Consider the following 9,531-nt stretch of genomic DNA (forward strand, 5'->3'; position numbering starts at 1 on the left):
CACACTGCAAAGTGGTGGAGCCAAGATCCAAACCTACGTCGTCTGGCCCTGGAACCTTTGCTCTTTGCCGTAAACTGAATTTACACGTATCATTTACACAATTGAATTGATATGTACAATTACATTTTGTCTCTTTGTCTCTTTCTACCTGACATGAACTTGCTTTCAGAAGGTCTGACTTAAATGCAAAATTCATGGTTTCCCCCAAATTTTCTGTGGGGAGCCCTTGAGAGGCTCTTGGAAAAGTTAGACCGTCATCCTCCAGGGAGGCGGAAACTAGCTCTATCAGGGGCCCATTAGGCTCCGCAGGGTGGACGTGCCATACGAACAGTTAGATGCTTCGGACAAAGGAAAGAAAACAGGCTTCCACTGGGGGCCAGCATCAACAGTCACACCGGCAGACACTCGGGATCACATGTGTGCGATGGCGATGGAACTGGGCTTCACTTGCACTGCGGGAGAGGGCCAGCGGGATGGATTTATTTAGTGATGATTCTCTCCAACAACAGAGAAAAGCCATCTAGTAAATAAATGAAGTTCTCCTAAAAGAATAAACCGAGTGAGAACTGCCTAGGAAGTTTGAAAGAAAGAAAAAAAAGAGAGAAATAGAAGGGGAAAGCAGATGCGTTTGGGAGCTGTTAACATTTATGCTCCGCAGAGAATCCCCCGAGCAGCATGGCACAGACCTTTATTATAATTACTTTATTATAATTACTCTCCTCCACCTGCATGCCGCCCAGCCAGCGTCTGCCCTGGTCCTGCCATGACCCTGTCTGATGCTCGGCCGCCCGAATCAGCAGAAACTTCAACACCTGAACAGCTTGGAAGGAGACCCGTTGCTGAGGAGTGGGTGTCCAGGTTGCAAACCCTGAAATAGAAAACCACATGAATGGTGCTCCCTGGAGTTGTACGGGGCTGCAGCTCTGCCTCTGAAGATGCAGAGCAATTGAGGATCCGATGCAGGTGGCAGAGGCGAGAAAACGAAGAGCGAGCCAGTAGATGGGATGGGGACAACTAGAGAAATATGTGAAAAGAGAACTGAGTGAGACCTTCACCTTACACCCAAACCCAGACAGGTTAGACATCGATAACTTACTGTGAAAGATGAAACTATTAAAACAATTCACAACTAGAAACCTTGTCTTCCTAGTCTGAATAATGGGGGTAAGAGTAGCTACCTCATGGCCTTGTTATGGAGATTAAGAGATGATCCAAATTAGCACAGGGCCTTGCATTTCAGTCAAAGAGGACTGAGGGATGATTCAGCTGAGAAACTTGCCCAAATCTAGCCACCCCGGGGGTCAGAGGGAAATGGCTGGAGGGGTGTGGCCCCAGGTCATAATCTGGGGATTTCAGGCAAACTGATATCACAGAGGGGGAAAGAGGACGTGTGCATGGATGGAGTCAAGTCCCTTCATCGCGGGCACCGGAGAGTAGTAATTCACAGCGTACACTGTCTGCAGACGCAGCAATTTTAGAAGCAGGAGGAGACAGGTACCAGACTTTCACCCTGGGCTGAACTTCCTTCATCTGGGATCCTTGGCTGGAAGAACCCTACCCAGAGCCCAAGGCGGGCTCTCCCCACAGCACTCAGGACAGCTGGGTTCACAGACTCTGCCCACTTCCCCCTGAGGCAGCCCGAGCATCTCCCTGTTGGAAAGTTCTGCATTGGACTGAGCTGAAACCAGCTGTCCTCCCCACCCTGCACTTACCTTCCACCCAGTGGGGGTCCTACTGGTCCATTCTACCAAACTCTCAACAAGAACAACACCCAGCTTACATAATCTCTTCTAGAGAACCAAGGAAATGGGAACACAGCTCACCTTGTTTTATGAGGCCAGCATAACAGTGATACCAAAGTCTGACAAGTAAACACCAAAAAGGAAAATGGCCAGTGAATCTCACTGATGAACTCATGATGTTAAAGTCCTCAGCAAAAAGGTGATGAGAAATAGCCCAGCAAAAAAGATGCAACAGGACAACCCAAGTTGGGTTTATTCCAGAAATGCAAAAATCAATGTAGTTCACCATGTTAACAGATTGAAAAAGAAAAATCACGACCATCTGAGCAGAAGCAGGAAAAACATCTACTTCCATTTATGACTAAAAAGAAAAGAAACTCGGCAAACTGGCAATAGAAAGGAGCTTCTTTACTCTGGTAAAGATTACCTGCCAAGGAAATTCCCTGGCCGTCCAGTGGCTAGGGCTCGGCGCTTTCACTGCCGGGACCTGGATTCAATCCCTGGTCGGGGAACTAAGATCTCACAAGATTATCTGCCAAAACCCTAGATAAACATTATACCTAACTGTCAAATGTAGACAGCTCTTCCATGAGAGAGAGAGAGAGAGAGAGAGAGAGAGAGAAACCCCAAAGGGAAGAAAGGATTGGAAAGGAAGAAACAAAACTTATTTGCACCTCCTATAATTGTATACACAGTATCTCCAAAATAATCTACAAATACATTTTTTTTGAATTAGAGAGTTTAGCAAGATTTCTGGATACAAAATCAATGTGCAAAATGCAAAAACATTTCTCCAAAAAGCAACCAACATAGCATAATTTTAAAAAATATATATGTGTAGATAGATATAGATATACCATTTAAAATAGCATATAAAATATCAAATAACTAGGAATATATCTAACAAAAAATGTGCAAGACCACCAAGGGACATTAGGACACTGGATCTAAACTGTATCCTAAATAATGAAGAGAGATACCATGTTCATGGAAGTCTAAATACTGCACCCTCCACCCCCAAGGGGCAATAGAGAGCTCAGCAGGAACATCTGGCAGATCAGAGTAACCTGGGCTTATATTCTACCTCCTGTTGCTTCTAAAATGTGTGACTCTGTTGTGTTCGACCAAGCCCTCTGAACCCCAGTTTCCTCACCTGTAAAACATGGATAGCCATTCCTGTCTAGTTGTGAGGAGTCAATAGATAATAAAGCACTTTGTGGGGGGAGGAGAGGGATAAATTTGGAATTTGGGATTAACAGAAACACACTACTATATATAAAATAAATAAAGAACAAGGACTTAATAGGAAACTATATTCAATACCTGTTTTATATATATATATATGACTGAATCACTATGCTGTACACCTGAAACATTGTAAATCAACTATACTTAAAAAAAAAAAAGGAAAGAAAGCACTTTGCAGAGTGTTGTATAAAAACAGGGATTCTTATGACTAGCATTTTTGCCCCTTGTTGGTCTAAGGGTAGGGAAAAAGCTCTCTCTCCCAGATTAGGCCAGCTGTGTCTTTGCTTTCGCTCATCAACTTGTCATCTAAAGGTACTGTTGAGTGCTTATTCTGTATACAACATTTTTTCATTCAGTGCTCACAGCAACCTATAAGGCGAGTGCTATGTTAGCCCCATTTTACAGATGAGAAAGCTGAGGCTCAAACAAGCAACTTGTCATTCATATATTCATTCATTCATTAGACATTCATGAGCCCCTTCTATGTACCAAGAGCTGTGAATACCCTGGTGAGTAAGATGGACATGGTCCCTGCTCTTTTAGAACTGACAGTCGAGGTGGGAAGATAGACAAAAATCATACCACAACTAACAAGCTGGCAGAACTAAGATTCAAACTCAGGTCTGCTGGACATGAGAATCCATGCTTTTAACCACCCCCGAGGTGCCTTCCTCAACTTCCTCTGTTCCATCCTCTCTGTTGTGATGCAATGGTTTCTAACGTCCACTCTGCTGGCAGCAACAAGTTTCAGTGGGTCTTGCCATCCAAGGTGCTGCACAAATTGAGAGCTGTCAGCTTCGATCCTGGCCCATGTGACTCTCATGCACTATCACTGCAGAACTACAGCAGGGAAGATGAACGCATAGAGAGGAGAGGCATCCTGTACCCGCCCCCGCCCCCAGCATCAACAGCATTGTTCCCAATGAGTGTGCGCCTGAGTCCTCTGCCACCAATAACGGCAGAAGTGAGTCACTCATAAGTAAGATACAGGAGCTTTATTGTAATTACATCCCGAGATTCAGAAATGCTCAGCGTCACTGTGAAAGGGAGGGCAGCAGGTGACTGGGCTTGAATGATCCTCTGCCAGGTACGTCTTTCAGATAAAACGTCTTGGATCAGGAGCAATTACAGCTAATGCCCAGCCTGAATGCTAATGAGAAATACTTACAATTGCTTGTAATTCTTTGCCATTTATACTACCTGCTTTTTTCCTTTTCTTTTCCACCCTGGCATTAACCCTGAGAAACAGACACTAGAAGATATGATTAATGGCCATTTTGCAGATGAGGAAATTGATGCTCAAGGTCACTCAGCTCAAAGGGCCAGGGCTGGGGTTCTAATCCTGAACTTTTTTTACTACACCATTCTGTCTTTAAGGGGGAAAAAACCCCAGAACTCTGGATATGTCTTCTCCACCAGGAAGGTGCACAAAATATCAATCTGAAAGGCAGCTGGGGTGGCGTGTTCTGCTGACGTGTTTGCCTTGGTGAGGACAGGGCAGACCTTATGAAATGAACTTCACACCTACCTTCTGCCCTCCCACAACCATCAAGAGGCCCACACTTGTCCCTGAGAAATGACCACCAAGAGGCCCACGCTTGTCCCTGAGAAATGACCACGAACCTGAGCAGAAAGATAAGAAGAATCCTTCTCGTGCCCCACAAGCCAGAAAACTGTCCCAAATCCATGCCCCTCAGAAACATGCCAGAGCATCAAGTTCAAGCTGCAGTGTGAAGGAGTGAGGTTTGCCGCAACAGTGGTAATCATGGTAATGCCCAGCATTTGCTGAGTACCTCATAGAGCACCAGAAGTTTTAAATAAGTTTGCACTGGGACTTGAGGTTTTAGGCTATTTAAAGCTTGAGCCTACACTAAGGCTTCTTACATTACATCTAACACTAGACTACTCGCACTTTATAGACGAAAAAGCAAGAGTCTTAAGGAAGGCAGGCAGGCAGCTCGCAGGTGGCAGAGCCAGGTTACCAAGCTGGGCCTGTCTGACCTTAACAGTAACAACAGTGACAACTAACATTTAAATAGCATTTTTATATACTGCCTCATAAAAGTGTATTGTATCTAGGTGCTTTATGTGCATGAACACAATTAGTTCTCTCACCAACCCAGTGAGGAATGTGCTAGGAATACTCCCATCCTAAAAATGGAACAGAGAGGTGTAGCAACCTGCTCAAGGCCACAGGGCCCATAAGTGACAGTGCTGGGATCTGAGCCAGCTCCAGAATCCACACTTTTGATCTCTTTGCCATGTCTCCTCTTTGTTATAGAAAGGCCACACCCTTTCCACCAGGCACTCCTGGATTGTAAAAAGGAAAGCACAAACAGGAACATGGAATTCTGAGAGAGTCCGAGGAAAGGAAATTCAGATACAAGTTCTTCCTACCTCGGACAGTCAGCCAAGGGGGGAGCACTCCCAGCCCAGCGCTGTCCAAACTCCTCTGGGCTGCAGGGGCTTGGAGGCAGCTCCCGCCTCCACCCAGCTCTGAAACCCTGTTCAGGCAGTGCTGAGCCATCTCCACCATCTATCCTGGAGGGATTCTCTCTGACACATGAAAATGGTATCAGGCTTCCCTACAGACTTTCCCTCCATCAGGGGAAATACCTCTTGAGACAGCAGGGTAGCCTCAGGCAGCCTCAGGCTTCCATGTGAGGGTCCAACCAGCCCTGGGTCAGATTAGGGAATTTACGTGGGGCTGTCAGGGATTCCTGTGAGTGATAACCACTCAGCAGCAGGCCTCCTACACGACACCTATCACAGAGAAAGGAGAGCGGTGCAGGGGCATCAGGGACCCTGTTGCCTGGCATCTCTCTCTTTTCACCTTTGCTGCTGCCAGTCACAAGCAGGAGGGACCTAAGGTCCCATCTACAGCCTGAGTGTCACTGACAATCTGGAAGGAGTCAAGGAAGACCTGTGTTCAAATCCCAACTCCTCCACGGACCAGGTGGGCAACCCCAGGCAAGCTATTTAACCTCTCTGAGCCTCAAAAGACAATCTGTTCAATGAGTCTAGTAATAATAGTGCCCACTTTGCAAGGCTGCTGTGAAAACTAAGTGGGATAATGCATAATGATACTCTGACGGGTCCATTCTCTCTCTCTCTCCCAGTCTCTGTTGGTCCCTGCCTGACTCCAAGATTAAAGCTAAGATTGGGGCATTCAAGACCTCCCTATCAGATCCCCAGCTCTGCTCTCCTTCATGCTCTGCAGACACACTCCATCTGTGCTCCCGTCACAGCAACTTAGCCCCCATCATGGAATGAGTGCCCCAAGTACCTTCCGGCCGGGGGACCTGGTTCACATAGTACTTACCCCCAGCACCATTCCTTCATCATCGGGTTCCCGGCCTGAGGTGGGAGCCCCCTGCCGGAGGACAGCGACCCTGACTGGAGCATCTCTGCATTACCAGCTCCCAGGCGGAGCGGACACCTCAGAGAGATTAAGGGATTGGGGTGGGGTCTCTTTGGGGGGCGGGGGGCGGGGAGGGGAGAGTCACCCAGAGAAGGAAAGAGGTTTCCGTGAAGAACTGCTGCGCTCCAGCTCCTGACTTCCTTGGCTCCTTCCAGAAAAATCGAGAGTAACTTCTGAAATTTGGCTCTCACCTGAAAGGGCAGCCCAACGGGCTTCTGCCATCAGAGTCCACTCCCTGAAAGTAAGGGCCACTCATCTTTCCAAAGGATCCTCCGTGAGGCACAATGAGGAGGTGGTGGTCCGCCCTGGGTTTGCAGCCATGCTGTAGGAGCGTGGGCAGTGGTCTCCACACTTCCCACACCAGACCCCTGGTGACGCTGAACCTGGGGCTTGCCCGCATGTGATTAAGTGGTTTGGGTCAGGCTGACTCGGGTTCAAAATCCTGGCTCTCTCCTTAACTCGGTGGTGCTCCTGGTCACAACTTTCCCTCTCTGAGCCTCTTTCCTTCTCTGTAAAATGGGTATAATAATGCCGGTTCATCAAGTTAAAGGGAGAACCGAAAGAGATCACGGATACCCAGTGCCTGGCACATTCAACGCACTCAAGAGATGGGCTCGGACTGTGGGGAACATCGAACTCAGAGCCTAGGGCAGCTCTGGGAAAAATGGAGACTCGCCCTCCCCTGTCGGAGCCGGAGGCAGACGCCTGGGGCGCGCACGGTGGTGAACCCAGGCAAAGCCACTGGTGTGTGCGCGTCGGGGCGGGGGCCAGAGCTGGGTATCAGACAGGGTGCCGCGGAGCCAGCCGCGCTCCGGGACCCTACCCGCGCCGCCCACGGTCGCCAAGGCCCCGGAGCGCGCCCACCCCACGCCGGCGGCTCCAGGAGCTCTGCGGCTCCGTGGGGATGCCCAGACCCAAGCCCGGCCACGCACAGCCTCGCCCCGCAGCCGCGGCCGCACTCCAGCCCCTGCCCGCGCCCTGCCCGCGCTCCGCTCCGACTCACCGGCGCCGGCTCCCGGGAAAGTTTGGCGGCGAGGCGGCCGCGGCAGCCAGGCTACTCGGTGCTTGGCGACGGCGGCGGGGGCGCCGAGGGAGCGGACCCGGAGGCGGGGCGCGGTAGGAGGAGTCGCGCCGAGGGGCGCCAGCCCGGAAGGCGGGAGGGAGGCGGAGACCTGGGCCCCCGGGGCCGCAGTGCCCCCGCCTCCCGCTCTGTGCTCCTAGGCCGCCCCCTCTCCGCGCACGCTGGAAGGGGAGCGAGGGGGCGCCACAGGCTCGGACACCTTCTCCCACACCTGCCCCAGGGTCAAAGCTGCTCCCGCAGAGCGCCCCGGCCTCCGGCTCTGCACGGTGCGGAGGTTCCTCGGGTCTGGAGGGAGAGGTTGAAAGCAGGGTCAGAACCCTGGCGAGAACGTTCTCCCCGCCACACACACACACCTGAGGGCAGACAGAAATAGATGAGTCAAACTAAAGAAGCAGAGAGAGAGAGAGAGAGAGAGTCACAGATGCGATGAACCACAGCCCGACTGACAAAGACATCTAGTGACACCCCACTTCTCCGTGTCCCTGCCAGAGAGGCCAAACTAGGAAAAGACAGACAAAGCCAGGCAAAGACTGGGATTGACAGATAGGAACCCTCCCCCTAGAGCTTCCACGGGGAACTAGAGAGACCCCCAAGGTCTAGAACCCCACACCCCTCCCCTGTTTCTCCCCAGCCGCTCAAATGAGCTCGTTTCAAAATTCAGTGTGTTCCAATTAGCATCCTGAAGCCTAAGGATGGGGGTGTGGTTCTTCTGCAGGTCTCCTCTGCCCCTGACTCTAGAAGCCTGAGAATTCTTACTGGCTGCCTTCATTTCCAGAGCTGGGGAAGAGAAGTAGATTTTCCCCTCTCTCCTCAGCGCCAGGAAAACTCCACTGGAACCGCTCAACTGTTATCTTATCTCAACACTCCAAAAGAGACACTCAAACTGAGTGGGGGAGGTGGGTGTTTGAGAAGGAGGGAGGGAATTCCCTGGCGGTCCAGCGGTTAGGACTCCCTGCTTTTACTGCAGGGGGCACGGGTTTGATCCCTGGTCTGGGAACTGAGATCCCACATGGCCCGCCTCGCGTCCAAAAAAAAACAAAAACAAAACAAAAAGAAGAAGGAGGGAACTGGGAGGGGTGGCTGTGTGTGGGTTTGGAGATATTTCATTTCATGGGGGTATCTTAGCCTCTTCTGAGTAGAGGGAAATTCCACTCAGTGGTGGTGAAATGGTGTAGAGCCAGTTTGAGGCCCAGCTTCATGAGCTGTGTATGGTACATGAGTGATCTCTCTTTCCCGCCTCAGTATCCACATCTGTAAAATGAGGGTTAATTAAAACAGCTGCCACCGTGCCATGCACTTTTCTAAATGCTGCAGGTGCTTACTCATTTAATCCTCACAACACCCTGAAAAGGCAGGAACTATTATTATCACTATTTTGCAGAGAAGAAAACTGGGGTACAGAGAGGTTAAGTAACTTACTCAAGGTCACACAGGAGAACTGGGAATCCAACCTATGCAGCCTGGCTACAAGATCCAAAGTCGTAATTAGTGTACTGTAATCTTCAACTTGATGGGGCTGCTGGTAAGTTCCATGAGGTCATTTATGTAAAGGACTTAGCAAGTGCTCCATAAATGGTAGCTGACAGACCACTAAGCCTGTCTACAAGGTGGGGATTAAAGGGCTGATGGTAATGCCCAGAAACAGGAGACTTTGGATTCTGGATAACTGACAGACCATGTTACTATCCTGGGCCCCAGCTCTGACTTTCATGAATCTGAGAGGCAAAGGATTCCCCATTTGTTCCTCTGACCAGCCCCCTGTGCATGAGCATAACCCCACAACCAGGACTCACCCTGAATCCACAGTAAGCCCCCTCCCATTCCCTGGTGAGTCTCCAGGGCCCCCATATTTTACACTTTACCAGACTGATACACCCTTTGGAACTGAGTTAGCACTTGTGGTAGCAACTGTTATGAGCTTTTTAAATTTCTTAAAATTTTATTTATTTTTTTATACAGCAGGTTATTAGTTATCCATTTTATACATATTAGTGTATACATGTCAATCCCAATCTCCAAATTCATCACATACACACACC

At 49.6% G+C, this 9,531-nt stretch overlaps 1 protein-coding gene across 3 annotated transcripts in view; it reads right to left on the minus strand.

The window, feature by feature from the left end:
* Window positions 1–7,524, minus strand: part of HRH1 (histamine receptor H1) — an 89,483-nt gene extending 81,959 nt beyond the window's left edge. The window contains exon 1 of one of the 3 annotated variants that reach the window (XM_082345594.1): window positions 7,415–7,524. The gene's annotated coding sequence lies outside the window, so the exon portion shown is untranslated. The remainder of the gene's footprint in view (window positions 1–7,414) is intronic. The other 2 variants (XM_082345599.1, XM_082345595.1) reach the window with 2 other exon arrangements.
* Window positions 7,525–9,531: the final 2,007 nt, after the last annotated feature.

This window comes from Balaenoptera borealis, assembly GCF_965194805.1.
Source record: "Balaenoptera borealis genome assembly, chromosome: 12".
NCBI lineage: Eukaryota > Metazoa > Chordata > Mammalia > Artiodactyla > Balaenopteridae > Balaenoptera > Balaenoptera borealis.